This window comes from Lynx rufus, unplaced genomic scaffold, assembly GCF_022079265.1.
Source record: "Lynx rufus isolate CCGP_SWC_20201006 ecotype Redwood Valley unplaced genomic scaffold, mLynRuf1.p SCAF_6, whole genome shotgun sequence".
In the NCBI taxonomy this organism is placed as follows: Eukaryota; Metazoa; Chordata; class Mammalia; order Carnivora; family Felidae; genus Lynx; species Lynx rufus.
The window spans coordinates 57,575,872-57,593,911 of NW_025814878.1; positions in this window are offsets into that span (position 1 = coordinate 57,575,872).

Here is an 18,040-nt window from a genome sequence, read left to right on the forward strand (position 1 = left end):
AAACATCAATCAGCGAACATATTATGTTTTTTTAATGACATGTTAATGGTTTTAAAAAACCTCTCCTGGTTTAGAATATAAACTGGTATGTGAATATCACAAATTAAGTCAGTTAAATTAGTTCCAGTGAAACCCTTTGTCCTTTAAATGAAAAATTAACCAACTTGGTACGTAGATCAGAGCCAGACTAGCTTTAATACACTCAAATTCATATAAACCTCACACTTCCCTGGAGAAAGTTGAGTGTCTAAAGATTTAATTCAAGTTCCAAGGTCAAGCTAAATAGATCTGAATTTCTTCTTAAAATGAGAGTTTCATTCCAATAAGTATCTGACTTCAATTTGCTGCTTCTTCTCATATTGGGATGGCATGGCCCAGGTCACCAAAGAAAGATCAAATCACACAGAACTGCGGAGGAATGCCCTAGAAAGGTTATTCTTCCACTGGTCAGGCAGGGGGCAAATAAGCAATTAAGTGAGCAGCTCTCTCCAAGAAGCTGAGGTGGAGGTGACGGCTTGCGGTCTGCTTTGCATGGAGAAACTTGGGTGAAGGGTGCCCTACCTTGCTCTCCAGAGGCTTTTGGTAAACATGCCAGTTTTCATTGTATTTTGTGGGCTTGAAAGCTTGTTAAATGATATATGACAAAATAAAACTATTAGAAATAAAATACGTGAAAAAATCAACGCGTTTCTACTCTGCTTTTTTAAATGCCTTATCAAAAATATCAGAATCCCGGAAGTGTGAACATCTATGAAAAATTTCATCATAATCCCTGATTGATAGCCATGCATTATTCTGTCAGAGAGCATCCTCTAACGCTAGCTTTTGTTTTGGTTTGTTGCTGTTTGTTTGGGTTTTTTGTTTGTGTGCTTTCAATAATTCCACGTTGTTCCGAAGCATTGTAATAATGCAAAGGGCTGAAGTTTCCAGTTTTGTAATTGTCTTACTTTAATAGATTTGGGGGAGTGGGTGGGTGGGTGGTTTCCCTGATTTTCGATTCACGTGTCACTCTAAACAGCAGACTTACTAGAGATGGTAGGAACCTGATGAATAGATAGGAATGAAGTTTTGTTGAAATTTCTAACAAAGTGTGGTCCTTTGGTATACGAAGAAACCATTCAATAATAATGATGACAGTGTGTTTTAGTGACAGTAAAAACAATTTTCAGGAACTTCATCAGTGAGCTAGTATCATATTTTTAATATAACCTCGGATGAGACCTTATTAAATTGAAGGAAATAATGAATCTCAATTAACAGCATAATTTTTAATCAAGCTCTTAAAAGGAACATTTTAAAGCATAACTTAAAAATAGCAGTCTTGATTTTGTTCCTAAGAAAATCAGAACTTTAAAATACATTTTAGAGAGACATATAATTTCAAAAATGCAGAAGAACTTTTCCATAGAACTTTAGAAAGTGATGTCAAAGACAAGCCTATGTGGATAATTAGAGCATACATACAAGAATGTGAGGCCCCAAGTCGGTGGTGCTCTTTGGGGACCATGTCAAACTAAGGAAATTGTAGAAGACGTTGCTGTGCTCGAAAACGTGGCAAGGTTGAAGACATGAAGTCTGAGGACAGACCGGAACACCTGAAAGTGTGAAGTCCAGAAAAAAAAAATTTTTTTTTTCACTTGAGTAGATTTAGTTGAAGTATTTAAAATTTTAAATGGCCCAGATAATATCAACATGAACTGCTATTTTCAGTGTGGCACAAGAAGACAGGACCGGGAGGACATAAATGCCAATTAAAAGAGAGCAGATGCAGAATACACCTAAGTAGCATTTGTGTTGGGCAGCATAAACGTGCCAAGAACGATTTCATAAAAAGGAACATTCTGGCAAAAATGCTGCAGTGGGCTGGAACAAAAGGATGTGTCCTAAGAGGAAAGGTCAAGAAGCACTCTCAGTATACACAAACCACGCTTTTTCCATTTCCCTCCTGGGACGGAGCCTGGCACCGACGAGCAACTCACATTCCCTTGCTTGCCACCTGTCAGCATCCAACACAGTGGTAAGCTCCCAGCACACGCACACATCCAATGAGCATTTAATGAAGTCAGCCAGTTGGTAAAACTAAGAAACAATAATGTAGTTATTTTAAGTAGTTTGCACTGCTTTACTGCTCAGATTGAAATTTCAAGCGAAAGTCAAAGTAGCCAACATTGAAAATCAAACGATGTCATTGTTAAATGGAAACCCAGTGCAGGGTTTCCTTAGCTCTGCAATGAGTTAAAGGAGTTCTGAGGATCAAAATGTGTTATTATCAAATAAATGTTGGAAACCGCAGACTGTACTCTCCTCTTGCAAAGTCACAATGCTCATGAGCTTATTAAAGGCTCTTTCGGCAAAAAATAAATGACTGCTAATTGTGTTTAACCCGGTGTTTTTAAAATTCATCCACGGACCTTTTTCTTCTTGAAGGGGTGGGATTATAACTACCTATTGACATCTCATGAAGCTAGAGAATCGTTTAGAATATGATGATCTAGAGTAATTGGTCCTTAATTGCCTCAGATGGCCAACATGCAGGAGGCCCATTCAGTCTAGAATCTTCTAAAGATTGAGATCACAAGGGATCTAAATAAGCCTGGATGAAGTCAACGTGCACTTGCCTAGTCTAATTTCCTTTGACGTCTTCAAACCAATCTGGCATTACCAAGAACTCATCAAAGGTTAAGAGTGGATCTGGCCCCCTAATGATAATTCCTATCCTTCCCTTTGTTACTTTTACCAGCATTTCTGGTAAAACCTATTTTATCCAGTCTGGCTTATTTCCTTTCCCATCCCTGACGATTGAGTTCCTATGTTGATCCTCTGACCTGCTCTTTCCCCCCAGCAGCTCTGTTTCTCTTCATCCCTACTCTTGGCTAAATCTTCCCCCTCTTCTGTATTGTCTTGCTGGAGACTTTTCCTCAGTCTGAAAACACATTTAAGTCTCTCCTATCCTAGAAAGTGTTCCCTTGATTCAGTTTTCCCAAGGAGCCCCTGGCTGAGCTTGATCTTCCTGTTTTTATCCTAATTCCTTGAAAGTGTTGTTCACACCCACTATTCCCATCTCTTCGCTGTCCTACCATCAGGCCTTTACCTCTCAACTCCCATAGGCTGTTCTCATTAAGTTACTGATAACCCCTGAAATCTAAATGCAACAAATATTCTAAAGAGTTTACTGGAGTGTAGGCTTTCCCTTCATTTTTGACCTAATTGATTACTTGTTCTATGTTGAAAGTCTCTATCTCACTGGAATTTATCACACCTCTCACACTCGTGGTTTTTCTTGTATTTCCAATAGTCCTTCTCTGACTCCTTTGTGAATTCCCTTTCTTTACTTACCTGTCACACTTTGGTATCCCAATTCTATTCTTAGCACATTAATCTTTTTACTTTAGACACACTACACAAGGATTTTACACTTCTCTTTAATGGTTTCCCATTATAAACTGATGTCTCCCACATTTACCACTCAATTCAAGCCCCTCTCATCTCTTGTCTGGATTCTTGAAACAGGATGCTGACAGAGAATAGCCTTCTTTCTGACCCTTTCCTCACAACATCTGCCCTCCACTTGGGCGCCAGAATGGTCTACTTAAATGCAAAGCTGACTCCTCTATTTTTCTGGTATCTTGGAAGGTAAATTTTGAGGAAGCACGAATACAGTAGACACTGCATTCTACTGCTTTTTTCCTCTGTTCTCTGCCTCCTTGAACTGCTTGCTTGTAATACTTACATACGACATATCATTTATTTCTTCTCTTCTTTGCTCATGATGCCTCTGAAATATGTTCAAAGACTACTACTACCACTTCTAACAGTTGCTCAGGTAGCTTAGCTGATTGTTTAAAACTCAGCTGATGGGTTACTTCTTCACAGGAACCTGTCCTAACCCCTTCAACGTGTCTTGGTTCTTTCCTCTGTGTACCCTTTCATTACATATATATTTGCTATATGTAATTTGTTTCACTTATTACACTGTAATATGATTATAGGTTTATAGTCTTATTTCCTCTACTAGATTGTGGATTCCTTAAGGTAAAGCATCATGTATAATTCATTTTGTATCTCCAGTGTCTAGAAAATGTGCCTATCACGGAGCAGCTGCCAGAAAATGCTGATGAAAAGATAACAGTGAATGAATGATAATAGCTCAGTCATGCCAGCCTGCTGCAGTCTGGACCATTGCTGCCTCTTTTAGGGATGAAAACCTTGAAAACTTCTCCAGATACCCAAATTAAGCATTTCTCATTTAAGATCCCATTTTGTCTATCAATTTGAATATTTATTTCAATCGTACTTTAAATGTACCTTAGAATCTTACGATTTAGAGGGAAGAACAGTGAATTGAATCCTTGTACAAAGCAAACAATATACTAAACACACGAATTATTCCAGTCCTTCTTTCTCCTTTTCTTCATGTATAAAAGAGCTGGTTTGTTTTTTCCCACAAATTTGTATTTCCAGGTTTTGACTAACTTAAAGTGAGATATACCTTATACTGAACTGCATTTAAGAGTTCAGGAAAACAGCCCAGCTTAGCATATGTGATTAAGCTTCATGTTCCTTGTGGCTTTTCCAGTTTTGTGCCATTTTCTCATTAGGATAATGAGGATTTCAGCAGTTCCATGGGAAAAACTTTGAGTTCCTCTAGTGAAGGGAATCATATAAACATAAAGCACTCTTCAGAACAGCAAATGCAATATTCTACACTAACTTATGTCTTACTGCCATTATCTTAAAAAAAAAAAAAGTGAGTGGATTTTTCCCCTGGAATTATCTTCAAAGACTTCTTTGTAGTTGTATTAGTCAGGAAAAATTCAATGTCATCGTCTGAACTTTCCTTTCTCTCCCCCCGCCCCACCCCCCGGCACAGTCCATATATGTTCCATTGTTCCACAAATAAAGAGAGGTGACTGGATGATAAGGGGATTTTTCAGTCATTTTCAATTAGCTGCAGAATGTTTCTTTACAGTAGCTTGGTTTCTGGTTAGCTGACCCACAGAACAATGACGACCACTTTACACTGCAGAGACAGTGCTGACAGGGGGATAATGAGAGAAACTGTCTCGGGGTTTCCCATTAACAAGTGTAACCAAAGCCCCCATTGGCCTTGCTAATGGGTAATAGCATATTACGCTATTGGTGAAGGCCTTTAGGAGATGGTGGACAAAGTTGCTTAATTAGTGGCATCTGAAGTGTTACCTCTATCGCTCTCCCGAATCTTCAGTTTTCCTACAGTTTCTAATTATTTTCCTTTGAATAAGAACACAGTACCAGATTTCCCAACTTGATTATGCTTTTTCCCCCCTCATCTGAATGGGTAATCAAGCACTACTTATTTCAATCAAAATACACTTAAATAGAACCTAACCACAGACTTATGAACACAAGCAGTTCTGGTATTGATATTGATTTTCCAGTAAATCATCTTAAGCCCAAATGATCAAAAATCAAGACAGGTCAACATCAAAGAAACAGGAATATTGGCATGAAAGCAAGCTCCGTTGATTGGTACAAATTAAAAGATCATTTATTAGTGATTATGCTGTATAATACTGCCAGTGCCAAATGAATGCAATTAAGATGAAATGGGCCCCTGCAGCTATAGGGGTTAATAAAGACTGAATTCCTAATGATTTTTCCATTAATTATGAAGATGTCCACAAAACAGCCTTAACAAAGTGGTGGCCACCTCAGACAAATCTTGGTAATCTGGGTAAAACACCTTCTTTAATTGGCACATTACTAAGATAATGTAGAGATTTCAACAGTTCCTAATCATTACTTGCTGGATACAAGGTAGGTAGAGAAAGAGCTTGGAACTTGCAGGAGGAACAAAAACAGGAGAGATGATGTTTCGAAACTCTGAAATAACTCTTATGAGAGTCTGATTAATGACATTGTTTCAAGCCCAGAAGACCAAATATAAAGAGCATCTTCCTGTTTTGCATAATTAAATTACTCCCCCCACGTACCAACAGAATTATTCTCTTGTCTACAAATACAATTTCTATAAACTCAAAAGAGGAGAGGAGGGAAGCAAGGAGAAAGGAAAAAAATGAAGGGATGAATTGATAAATAAATCTGAAGTGGTTGGAGAACACATTTCTTCTTCAAATGATTAGGAACAAGAGTAAATCCATCCAAAGATGGACATTCAATTTGCATTTAAGCTTAGATTTAGAATTGAATCTGTGGCATTCACCTTGACCTAGCAACCTACGTCCTATCTATAGGCCGGTCTCATTTAATCCTGATGAAACCAGAAAATATAAAATCCCAATCTTTCCTAAATTAGTACAAGTTGTCCAACTGACTTCAGAAAAAGAACATTATTTTAAGAAAAATATTTTATGATATGCTTTTTAAATTGAGGCTTTTGTAAGCTTGTGTCCCTCCATAAAAACAATCACACGAGGTAGTGCATTAATGAGAAAACAAACCACTAGAAAAACCAACAAGAACATTAGGAACATGGGACAAGTTACGTTGCTCAAAGTGAGTAAGGTAAAGAGGCTGAAAAGGGTGGGTGCGTGTCCCTGTGTGTGGCTGTATGTCTGTCTGAGAGAGATTGAAGACAATTGAAATCTTATACTTCCATATGCGATCCAACCACAAAATCTCAAAAACAAGTGTTGAAAGAGGCATAGGTTCCTGAACCGAAGAGTTTTGTGTTACAGTTGACATGCTTTAAACAAGTTAACATGCCGGCTGTGACACCTATTGGAGTCATCATCTCTCCTATCTCAGGCTGCACTTTCTGTGATTTAGTTGGGGAAATGCCTGGCAGACATGTTTGTGGAGGTAAACATGTTTATACCTATTTTACAGATGCGACTTGACGCCTGCAAGCTCATGGTGTCCACGTGACCAGCGGTCACACTGATGCTCACAGGCTGTTGGGGACAGGCACCATGCAGAGGTGCCTCCAAGCCAGACAGTCTTGAGTTTGGATTCTTTTTCTACTCCCCATAATATCTTTGACCCTGAGCAAGTCACTTCATTTCTTTGAGTCTTTGTTTTTCTACCTGTGAAATGGACAATCAATACACCCTGCTGTCTTGTTATGGAATCTAAAAATGGTGTATGTGAATCTCCCAGTGTAGTGCCTACCACATAACAAATATTCAGTAAATGGTAGGAGTATTTTATTCTCCACCTTTGATTTGTAAGGATTATTAGGTTACAGTCATTTGAATAATATTTTCAAACTTGTGTTGCTTAGTGAATTAGAAACACGAAGGTTCTAGAATGCCTCACAAATCTTGGGTGGGCCTGGAGTTAGTTAATTATGGGCCTTAATTTTCAACCTAATTAATTATCTAATTGTGCTTCTAAACTTGTTACTATGTTTGCATGGACACCTATTTGTGATATGCAGATACATACTGCTCCCTAATTTACTGATTTACTTCCATGGTAAATATGCGATCACTAGAAAGAAGAGAACGTTGGGGGGGAAGAATTTTTTCTTTAATAGTTTTAATGAAATTTCATTGTTACCTGTTGCCCTTCAACCAGAAAAATATATATAAATACTCTTGTGTGTATGTGTGTTTGCTCCGTTATGAAATAAAATACATTTTTTTGGGTGGATATGAACATAGCTTGAAAGCTGCTAAATTAGAGTGTAAGCTTCTTAAGGACAGGATGGGGCCATTTCATGTCCCTGAAAAGCATTACCTATGCGGTCAGGAGCAAGAAAAGTGGTAGATATCACCAGAAAGGAGGTTCACATCAAGTCAGGATTTATGAAAAACTAAGTATGTGTGGAAAAAGTCTTTTCCCAGGAGATAGGAAGCTCAACCCCAGACAGTGCTTTTACTTTCCAGCTTTGATAAGCAGCAAAATTTCCTGCAATATTAAAATATAAATATCTCTATGAAGATTACTGCTCTGGAGGTCATTTTCTGATTTCCTTTAAAGTCATTCGGTTCACTCAAATGTATTCTTCTAAGTGTCTTGACTGCCTTCTTATTGTGCTTCAAGGATAACCACAAGGGCTATGTAACAAGTGTGAATTTTTTTTTCTTTAGGAGAAGTTATTTCATGTAATGCAAAAAAGGGTTATATCCTCTCAACCTCAGGCTTGAGAGGCAAGTAAGCCTGCCTAGCTACTTCAACTGAAGAAACTTTTAGAATTATTATGGGGCTGGCCGATTTCTCTTTTCTTTTGTTTCTTTTTTTTCCTTCGTGGTTTGAATTTGTGCTTTCCCTGAGATGTGGTTTTCCAAATTTTATTTTTATTTTGCACATGTTGTTTCAGACTGGTGAAATGTTCATGAATAATGCTAGTTTATTTTCATAACTTTGTTTTATGAGAAGAAAGTTGCCGAGAGACATTTTCTCAGAATGGAGCAGATATGTTTGGTAGGTGAGGACAGACAGATGGTGTCAGGAGAATTTTTGTGTTGTGGGGAAGAATAATCAGGGCTGTGCTTTCCCAGATATCCACAGCCAGTCAGGCTCCTCTGGGAAAACGTGCAATTTGCATGTTTCTTTCATCAAATTTTTCCAATGTCATATTAATAGTTCAGAGAAAGGATATGAGTTCCCCTTTCTTTACGGTTATTTTAATAGCGAATGGTCTTTTTGAACAGCGTTTGATTTTACTTGGTAAATAAATAAAACACCTGAAAACGGCCATTCGTGGTAGATCTCTGAACTTCTGGGCCAACTATGGGGAAATCAAATCTATGATAATTTAGTAACTTTCATAGCATGTTGGCTAAATTTTACTCATCATATGCTGACAGTGAGCAATGCCACTTTTCTGGATTGGTTAACAAGGACTCTACCTTCTTTACATTTCTGGTAATGACTTTCATTGCATAATATGCACTGTCTACCTTTGCCAGGCTTATAAATTTGGGCTACCCTTGACATATTAGTGATTTTGAATATATAGGCTTCTTATATAATCTTCAGGAAATAAGAAATTATAACAAGGTTTTGTTACTTGGTAGCATCTCATTTGGGAGCACCCAAATACATAAGATCAATTTCCTTAACTACACCAAAAGGGAGACATAAAGTATATAGCTGCTGTTTGGAGGAGTATGCTGTTGGCTTTCTCTAAACCTCAGTGTGATTCTCAAATAGTGGAATCATATATGTCATCCTACGTCTGAGCAAATCTTGACCAAACACATACAGAATTTGGAATTAGTCTTACTCTGTTTGTCAAGCTCAATATACACCCTGCTCATCCTCCCCACTCCCCAAAAATGTATTTGGTTTCACAAATGTATTTACAATGTATTTCACAAATGCATTTACACACACACACACACACACACACACTCCTCCAACAACTGTGGGCACCCCCTGCCAAAGCTTAAGTCTATTTTTCCAGCTTTCCCTGAATCAATATGAGCTCCCACCGTATCTATACCTGTACTTTCCTGCTCTCATTTCTCACACTCCATTGCCCCTAACCACCCACAGCCCTTAGTTAACTGCATGGTAGATTTACAACTTTCACTTAATTAACTTACATTTATTAAGCTATACTTATTAAGCTCCAGTTAGTGACTCATAGTAGGTAAAGCTCTATCTAGGGTGTGACTATGAACATGATGGATGTGTTATTGCCCTCAATTTCAGTTTCTGACAGTAAATAAGCAACTGCAATACAGCGGGACATGTCTGTGATGGGCAATGATGGGAACACATGAGGGCAAGGCTCACAGGATCAAGAAGTGTTGTAGTAGACTTACTGCACTTGAGATTGGCTTTTCCTGTGACTTCCTTCTCGGATTGAAGTCTGTCATGAAACTGGATGGCCCCAAGGAGGTCACAACTCCTTGGTCCTGCTCAGAGAGAACTCTACTCAGAATTCTACTCCAAACCAGACAGGCCAAGATCTATGACCTGCTGGTGTCCTTAGGTTCCCCTTAGCCAGACCCATTGGAGTTGTCTTCCCCCTCGAACACTGTGCTTGGGTCTGCTGGCCATTCCTTTCTCCCTCTCCTCTTCCCTCTGACCTCACTGCCACTTCCCCAGGCTCACTTTACCATTTGCCTATGGCCCTTAGTTCTCTTCCTACTTCTCAGTGAGTTTCCCAAGTGGCTCTTTCTGGGGACACTTGCCCTTGGAGCCAAGCCACCATGATGTAGGGACTCACCCTATATGATACAGAGTCTCCATGGACAGGTCCACTTGAAGAGGACCTCATTGCCCCAACTGAGAGCCACCATCAGGCACCAATTCTGTGAATAAATGAGCCTTCTGACAATTACTATTCCTCTGAAGCTTTCCATCTCAGGTTGCAGGCATAGTGAAGCAGACAAGCCCTCCTGCTATGCCATGTCCAAATTTCTGACTCACAGAAGCCATGAGCATAATAAATGACTGTTTTATTATACTAAATTTGGGGGATAGATTTTGGGGGCAGCCATAGTCACTGAAACATACCTTTGGTCCTGTTGTTCCTCATCTTATTGTCATGCTTTCCCTATCCGAGATAACCACTATTTGAAACTCAAATTGGTCACAGGCAACATTCCATGTTTTATAGTTTTTATTGCATCTGTATTTTTACCATAGACGTGCATACTTTATTTTAGATGTTTTTAAGGACAGTGTGCCACCTTTGGACTTCTATTTTGCACTCAATAATTTATTGCTAACATTCACCTACATTGACCCTCATTGCTACAGTCCATTTGTTGTGACTATGGTGTAATGTTTTGTGTGAATATTTCAAAATTTAATATTTTCTCAACATTTGAGGGCATTTTGCAAAGTTTTTGCTATTGTGGATAGCACTGTTATGAAGAGTCTAGGATATGTCTAAGAAGGGAATTTCTGAGTAATATAAATATTCAACATCAGGACATAACTATCCAAATTAGTTGCACCTAATTACTCCTCCTCCAGCAGGTTGTGAGGGATTTTGTGGATCCCAGGAAAGATTTGGATGAAAAGAATAGCTATAAGTTCAAATTCTCCTGACCCTGATTAAAATTTTCTTGTATCACATGAGATCCCTTTCCTCATTGCGTAGTTGTTACCACATCTGACATCATCATAGAAGACAATAATTTAGCAATTTTAACACTCTGTCTCTCTCTCTCTGTCTCTCTGTCACACACACACACACACACACACACACACACAGAAAAACATCCTACTGTGCAGTCATGTCCCCACGTCCCTCTTTCCCACCATCCTTATTGATGATTCAGGTGATTTCTCCAACTGTCCCCAGCTCCTAGAAGAAGAGGAAGGATCAGGATAACAGGTCCAGACCCCCAGGGAGAAAAGTGCAGACCTAACAAAAAAGCCATTGGCTGGTGACTGAAGATTTTAAAGTATAAACTTCTTCATAATTCAACTGACTTGTGTTGATTGATTTATTTTGGCTGTTTCAGAATTAACACTGAAGGTTTTCATTTATTTGTAAGGTGATCTTGCATCCAGCATGATAATGTGCTGAGTCCAATGCTGAGGAAGCAAGCAGCTGCTGCTGCAAAACAGAGATGAAGCCCGACGCGCACAGAATGCTTGTAAGTGAGCTCTATTAGAGCAAATCAGGAGAAAGGACAGTAAAGCCATCAATGGAAAAGAGAAAATACTAAGGTGTCTATATATTATTTTGAATGACCTCAATAATGTAGCATAATTGCAGATGTAACCTTGAGGATTGAAAGGGGAGAATTAGAAAAGTATTGAAGATTTTTAAAAGTAGAAATTGACCAATTAAAAATCCTGTGTAATATCCTTCTACTTCTCCAGTGAACTATTGATCAGAGAAGCGAATTATAGAAAAGGACACCAAAGAGAAAGATCAGTCTATCTATCTGCCTGCCTATCTATCTATCCATCATCTATCTACCTATCTATCCATCCATCTTTCCATCCCCCATGATAAAAGAAATGATAACTTCCCATGCATTAATTATCTCACTTCCTATTTAAAGCACTTTTCTCAAATGCTAATTTTAACAAAAATGTACAAAACATAAAAGATCAATGAACCCCTAATATTCATAAAGAAAGCATATTTATCAACAACTAAGTTTCCCACAGGAATTCCTCCAGGAAAGCAGTTCATTGTACCTCACAGATAGCAACACTGAAAAGGAATGTGCTCACCAGTTCATTTATTTATAACACCAATATACAGTATTTAATTCAACTATGAGACACAACTGACCGTCCTGTTTTTAAAGAATAACAAAATGTGGTATTTTCAGACATGTGTTTGGGTGTTGTTTTGTTCACTGTCAGTGCATCTCTATGGAAGGTGGCTCATTTTAGCACCCTAGAAATACTCGATAAACATCCTGTCTATATAATATATTTGTGACCTGAAATGATAGGGGGTCAAATTTATAAATAGGTGGGTAAGAATTAAAACAAGAAGAGTTCCTTCCATTCAATGATACGTACCCTCACATAGTCAGGAGTCTAAAGAATATGAAGATAAAACTGAGAACACCTTTAAGACATGCAGGAGAGCTTTCCCTGACCTTTTCAATGAAGACCTTTGAATGATGTGTCCACCCAGTAGCTCAAAACCTTTACACTTATGATGGCTTTTGACTTCATTTATTTAAAATCAATGCAGAAACAATTGCTCTTTGATATTAGACAGTGGGGGATTTATTTTGGGATCACTTAAAATAGGAAACGTTCCGTTCAAAAGAAAATGGATTAGATCAATCATATACTCTTCTGGGGTCCCCAGACATTTCTGCTAAGACTGCCTCTCCTAGTGTACGAGTGGGTCTATAAGCACTTGTCAACATTATCCAATGGCTAACAGAATCATTTATGTACTTGTGTTTAGGTTGCAGAAGCTCAAAGCTATAAGCTTTAGTTGCTTTTAGCTATAATTAATTCAAGTTCGTACGTTAATGATCAATGACATATAATAAAAGAAGCCATTAATAGCAAGAAGGTTGGTAAATAAGACTTGGTTCTACTTCTAAATTTCTTACAGATAAATAGGTCTATGATCTTACCTTCGTGTTCAGTGCTTTTGAGGTAAGCACTGCCACTAAAAATATGATATGGCTGTTGAGAAACTCTGTTAATTCTTATATTAGTAACTGTTATAGCTTTTACTGTTAGCATAAATAGTTATGTTTTGTGAGGTACTGCTTGGAAGATAATATAACAGTAATGAAAAGTTCAGACTCCAGCAATAGATAGCACAGCGATAGAATTCTGCACCTTTCACTTGTTAGTTTTGTAATCTTGGGCCAGTGACCTCATTTTTCTCCTCTATGAGTTTAGCAATAGCATAATATTATACAGTGATCATAAAGTTTAAATTAGATAATGCTTGTAGAACATTTCACATACGCTAAGAGCTCAGTAAGTTGGGAGTTAACAATTACTTTAACCTGAAGGGCTATCGATACAAATTCATGCAATAAACCGTAATGTTAAAATACACTTCAGGTGAGTTTGAGAGAGCGAAACAACAAAATCTCCAGCTAATTAAACTATGCTTAACCCTAGAGTCACTCACTTTAGCACTGGAAACATTGATGGGCAAACATACGGAAAAATGCCATAGGATCATGGAAGAAACTCTCCCAGGGAGTACTTAGCCTGGAACCCATTCTGGTTTCAAACTGAAGCTCCAGAGAGGGGTGGTGGAGCAAGTTTACACTCCAAGAAAGCTTCGATGGAAAGTAGTGCCACTTACAGAACCTATAGTTTTGTAGTGCTAGAACTCAATAGTAAAAGAAAGAATTAAGGCAAATCATGAGACTGCTGTAACTGAAATCTGTGTGGTTGGGACACAGGGCTTTTCTTTGAGAAGTAGCTTAGCAGAATAGAGTTAGAAAGACTGATAACCCTCTACAGTACTTCGTGTTCAAAGCTAAGACTTTGGACCCAGGCCCACCTGGGTTTTTCCCCACTCTACTGCCTATACGACTTTGGGAAAATAATTTTACCTTTCTGAATCTCATCTATAGAAGGAGGATAATAACGTCAATTGTATAGAGTTGTGTTAAAGATTAAATGCAACAGTGACTAGAAATGGCCTTAGAGTTTCAGGTTCTGAGTCCTTTAACTGATAGCAATGATTACATGGCACTTATCGCACCAGCATTGCTATAAGGAAACAAACGTCCATTAATTCATCCATGGGTATGAACTGAGGGCCTATTGTGTGCCAGGCACCATGCTGGTGTCATAAGACAAAAAACGCTCTTCGGTACCTAAGGACCCTTGAGTGCTGTAATAGAGGGTCTGTACAAACAGAGAGAAAAGGGTGTCTGGTGCACTTGGAGACTTCAGGCCTGGCTTATTAGAGTTGAGCTGAAATGAAGAGTTGACCAGTGAACAGCAGGGGCCCAGGAGACTAAATTCCAGAGGGCCTTCCTGGGAGTGGGGACAACATTCTCAAATGAAACATGAGTATGTGGTATGTTCAGGGACTGGGCACTGAGCCAGACCTACATAGACTGGAACAGGAGGAAAACACGACAATACAATGTTCAAAGCAAAAGGGGTCTAACCCCACAACACAAGTTCTAGTTGTACTTGTCGAAAGCCTTCATTAATCGGTGGGAAGAACAAATTCCCATGCTGATACACAGCTGACCGCTTGGCCTTCAGACTGAAAAATAAGTGTGACAAATATTGAGGAACGGTAGACTTTCCTTTGCTTGTTTCCTACATTGTATTAATTTGACCTTTATCGTGCCTGCAAAGCCATTCTCATGTTCCTACACTTGTAAGAAAAAAAGAGAAAGTGAATGAAGAGGAAAGTACAGAAACATTTTGCAGTTTAGCCGACTGCAAGTAAAGGCACTGCATTAAAATACTGATTTTACATGTACTGCATGTGTGTATATATATATGTATACAACACACACACACACACACACACACATATATATATATACCTATATATATGTTGTTACTGTATAGATAGTTCATTTAATGCGGCTTAATTATCTAGGAATAATCTTGTTTCTGTTTCCATTTAAAAAAAAACTTGCAGGAAAATTAAATCAGTACTTAGTCTCATGCTGGGTTGTATGTGATACCACGCGGCATCTCCCATAACAGGAAAGCAGGTACACTTTTCATTTTACATATGTAGAGAGTGAAACGCAGAAGGATAATGGAACGTGTCCAGTTTCAAGGAATAAGGAGCAGAAGCGTTGGGACCCGAACCCGACTGGTGTGAGTCTCCAGTCTGTACTCTTCACCTGGCACTAGGCCGTCCTGTGCCGCCCCACAGGAGGGGCCATGCCAAAAGAAGAGCCCGCCTGTGCTTCCTGCCAGTCTGGGCACCTGTGGCTGCTGCCCAGATAACCTGAGCCTGGGGGGATCAGTCAGTTAAGCCTCCCACTCTTCATTTCGGCTCAGCTCATGATCTCGTGGTTCCTGAGTTCAAGCGCCATGTAGCCCCGCGTAGCCCTCACCCGTAGGGCTCTGGTCTGCCGCTCCCCCGCTCACCTTCTGTCTCTCTTCATCTCTCAAAAATAAATAAAACATTAAAAAAGTTTAAAAAACCCACACAACCTTTTTTTTTTTTTTTGGTTTTTAAGTCTTTAGAACCATTTATTTCAGCTAATTTGGCCCAGTGTTTCTCCAATATTTGAAGAGTCAAAAATGTTTTGCCTAATGATGGAATTATGTCACACAGAGATAATTAAATCAGTGGGTGAGGGGGGGAAAAATAAGGCTCTTGAAATTTTAACAAAAACAAAGTGAACAAAGTGTCTTACTCTTGTCTTGCTCCTTCAAATATTCCAAGGTACAGTCAGAAAGGTGCCACAGAAACTCAAGTAGTATCCAAAAGCAGCTGCGCGCCTTGTAAATGGAGCCATCAGTATAGCACTCCAGACGGACAGTCATCGCCTGCTTCCATTTTATTGTGTCAAAAAGTGATGCACAGTGCGTGTCTGAATGCCAGTTTCTGTAGTTAACTGTGATTTCCGAATGTCACAATGTGAGGGTAGAATTCCTACCTGCTAATAGTCCTAACAAAATAATCCATTAGGGATGCCTCAGTGGCTCAGTCGGTTAAGCGTCAGACTCTTAATTTCGGTTCAAGTCATGAGCTCATGGTCCCTGAGTTTGAGCCCCACGTCAGGCTCTAAGCTATGGGTACAGAGCCTGGAGCTGCTTCGCATTCTGTGTCCCCCTTCTCTCTCTGCCCCTCCCCTGCTTGCTCTCTGTCTCTCTCAAAAAAATAAACATCAAAAAAAAAATTAAAACCATATTTAAAATAAAATCATCCATTAACAGAACTAGAGTCAGCTATATTATTCCTTAAATAAATATCATCATGGTGTATCTAGGATAATAATGATGACAAACCTACCTCGCAAACTCCACTGCTTGTATTCTATTCCAACCAAGATATACACAATAGCTGAATAAATCCAAAGGTCTCAGTGAATCAGATTTTGGAAAATATTAAGCCACAACAACAAATGAGCATGTGACACAAAGTAACTTCAAAAAAATTACATAAACAAAGCAGAACCTAAGTGTGTAAACGTTGAGTGTGCTTTCTTGTAATACTCTTCCGGGTGTTTTAAGGGAGCACGTGATCTGTATTGTAAATTGAGAAGAAGATAACGAATCCAAACCAACACGTTGTGTGAGTTAAGAAGCTATAGCAAAAGATAACATGAGACAGAGTAACAAAGAAATTGTAACAAGAAGAGGCTCTCAGGGAGAAAAGCTTCAAGCTGCTCTTAGCTTTGGTAAATACAGCGCTCTGAACACAGTAGGGACACAATCAATGCCGTGACCAGTGGACTCATAAATGTGGAGCGTCTTGAAATTAATAACTTTAACATGTCTGAGGCCTTGAACTTATCTTACAAATTGGTCTTTGGAAAGAATAAAAAAAGAAAAATATTGGGCAATCAGGAAGTAATGAAGATCTTGTAAAAATAGCTATCTACAAAAGCAGGCTAAGTGAGTCCTTGGAAAGTCGGCGTATCTACAAATCAGCAGGTTCAGATGATGTACCTTCTATCTGTGGGATGAAAGAAACTGGCAAGCATGCTAACTGCATCATTTACAGTTATTTTTGAAAAACTGTGGGGATCTAGGGAGCTATAAGAGATGAAAGGGAAAGAAAATACAATGCTCTACTTGCATTTACAAAAGAGATGAAAATGACCCCCAGAAAACTCAACAATAATTAAAGTGAAGGAAAAGGGGATATTTTAACGGCCCATGTGAGGACGGCATTTTGAGAATATATTCATATCCAGGGAGAATCATTTTTGAGATTTAAAAAAACAAAGTAAATTTGAATATAAAAGAATTTGAATTTGAGTAACATTCCAAAATCAAGGGTTTCGTTTGTTTATAATTGTTTGAGTCAAATAATTTCCTTCCTAAGCCCTAAGCGAAACAAAGAAAGAAAGAAAGAAAGAAGAAAGAAAGGAAGGAAGGAAGGTTGGAAGATGGTAAAAAGTCAATTATAAGTATGGTGGCGTTTCAAACATACTAAGGAAAGATGACAGTCTTTCCTGTCATTTTCATGTAGACAAAATTTTTGTTTTTATTGGAAAAATATGAATAGAATGCCTCTTAGGTACCAAAAGCTGTGCTACGGGCAGAGAACAGAAAGGCTTCCTGACCAATTACACATGAGAAGTGTTTAATAAACTTAGGGGCTTCTACACAGTAAGTATTTAATAATGTTGCCTATGATTATTACTATTAGTTATTGATTCTCTGAAAGATCTTTACGGAGTGAAGGAAGTCTATCAGTTTTCTTATTTGACCTGATCATCATCTTAATAACTACAGCTTGACAGATCAAAGGAAACATTCTGTGAAATTTTAAATGGGTGGGCTCTTGCTCCTCCCTCCAGGAGTGATGATTCATGGCTTCATTCAGTTCTGTGACCTCTTTTCACATTTCAGTTGTATACTCAGGATGAATCTCACACTTGATGTACATATTACATGTATAGATTTTCCCCTGGATTCTTATAGGAACTGGGGAACTCTAGCTGTAGTTTATCATGCTCTAGGGCTTACTTGTTTTATCTATAAACTATGCTGCTCCATGAGTCTCCATTTCAGAAATAACACT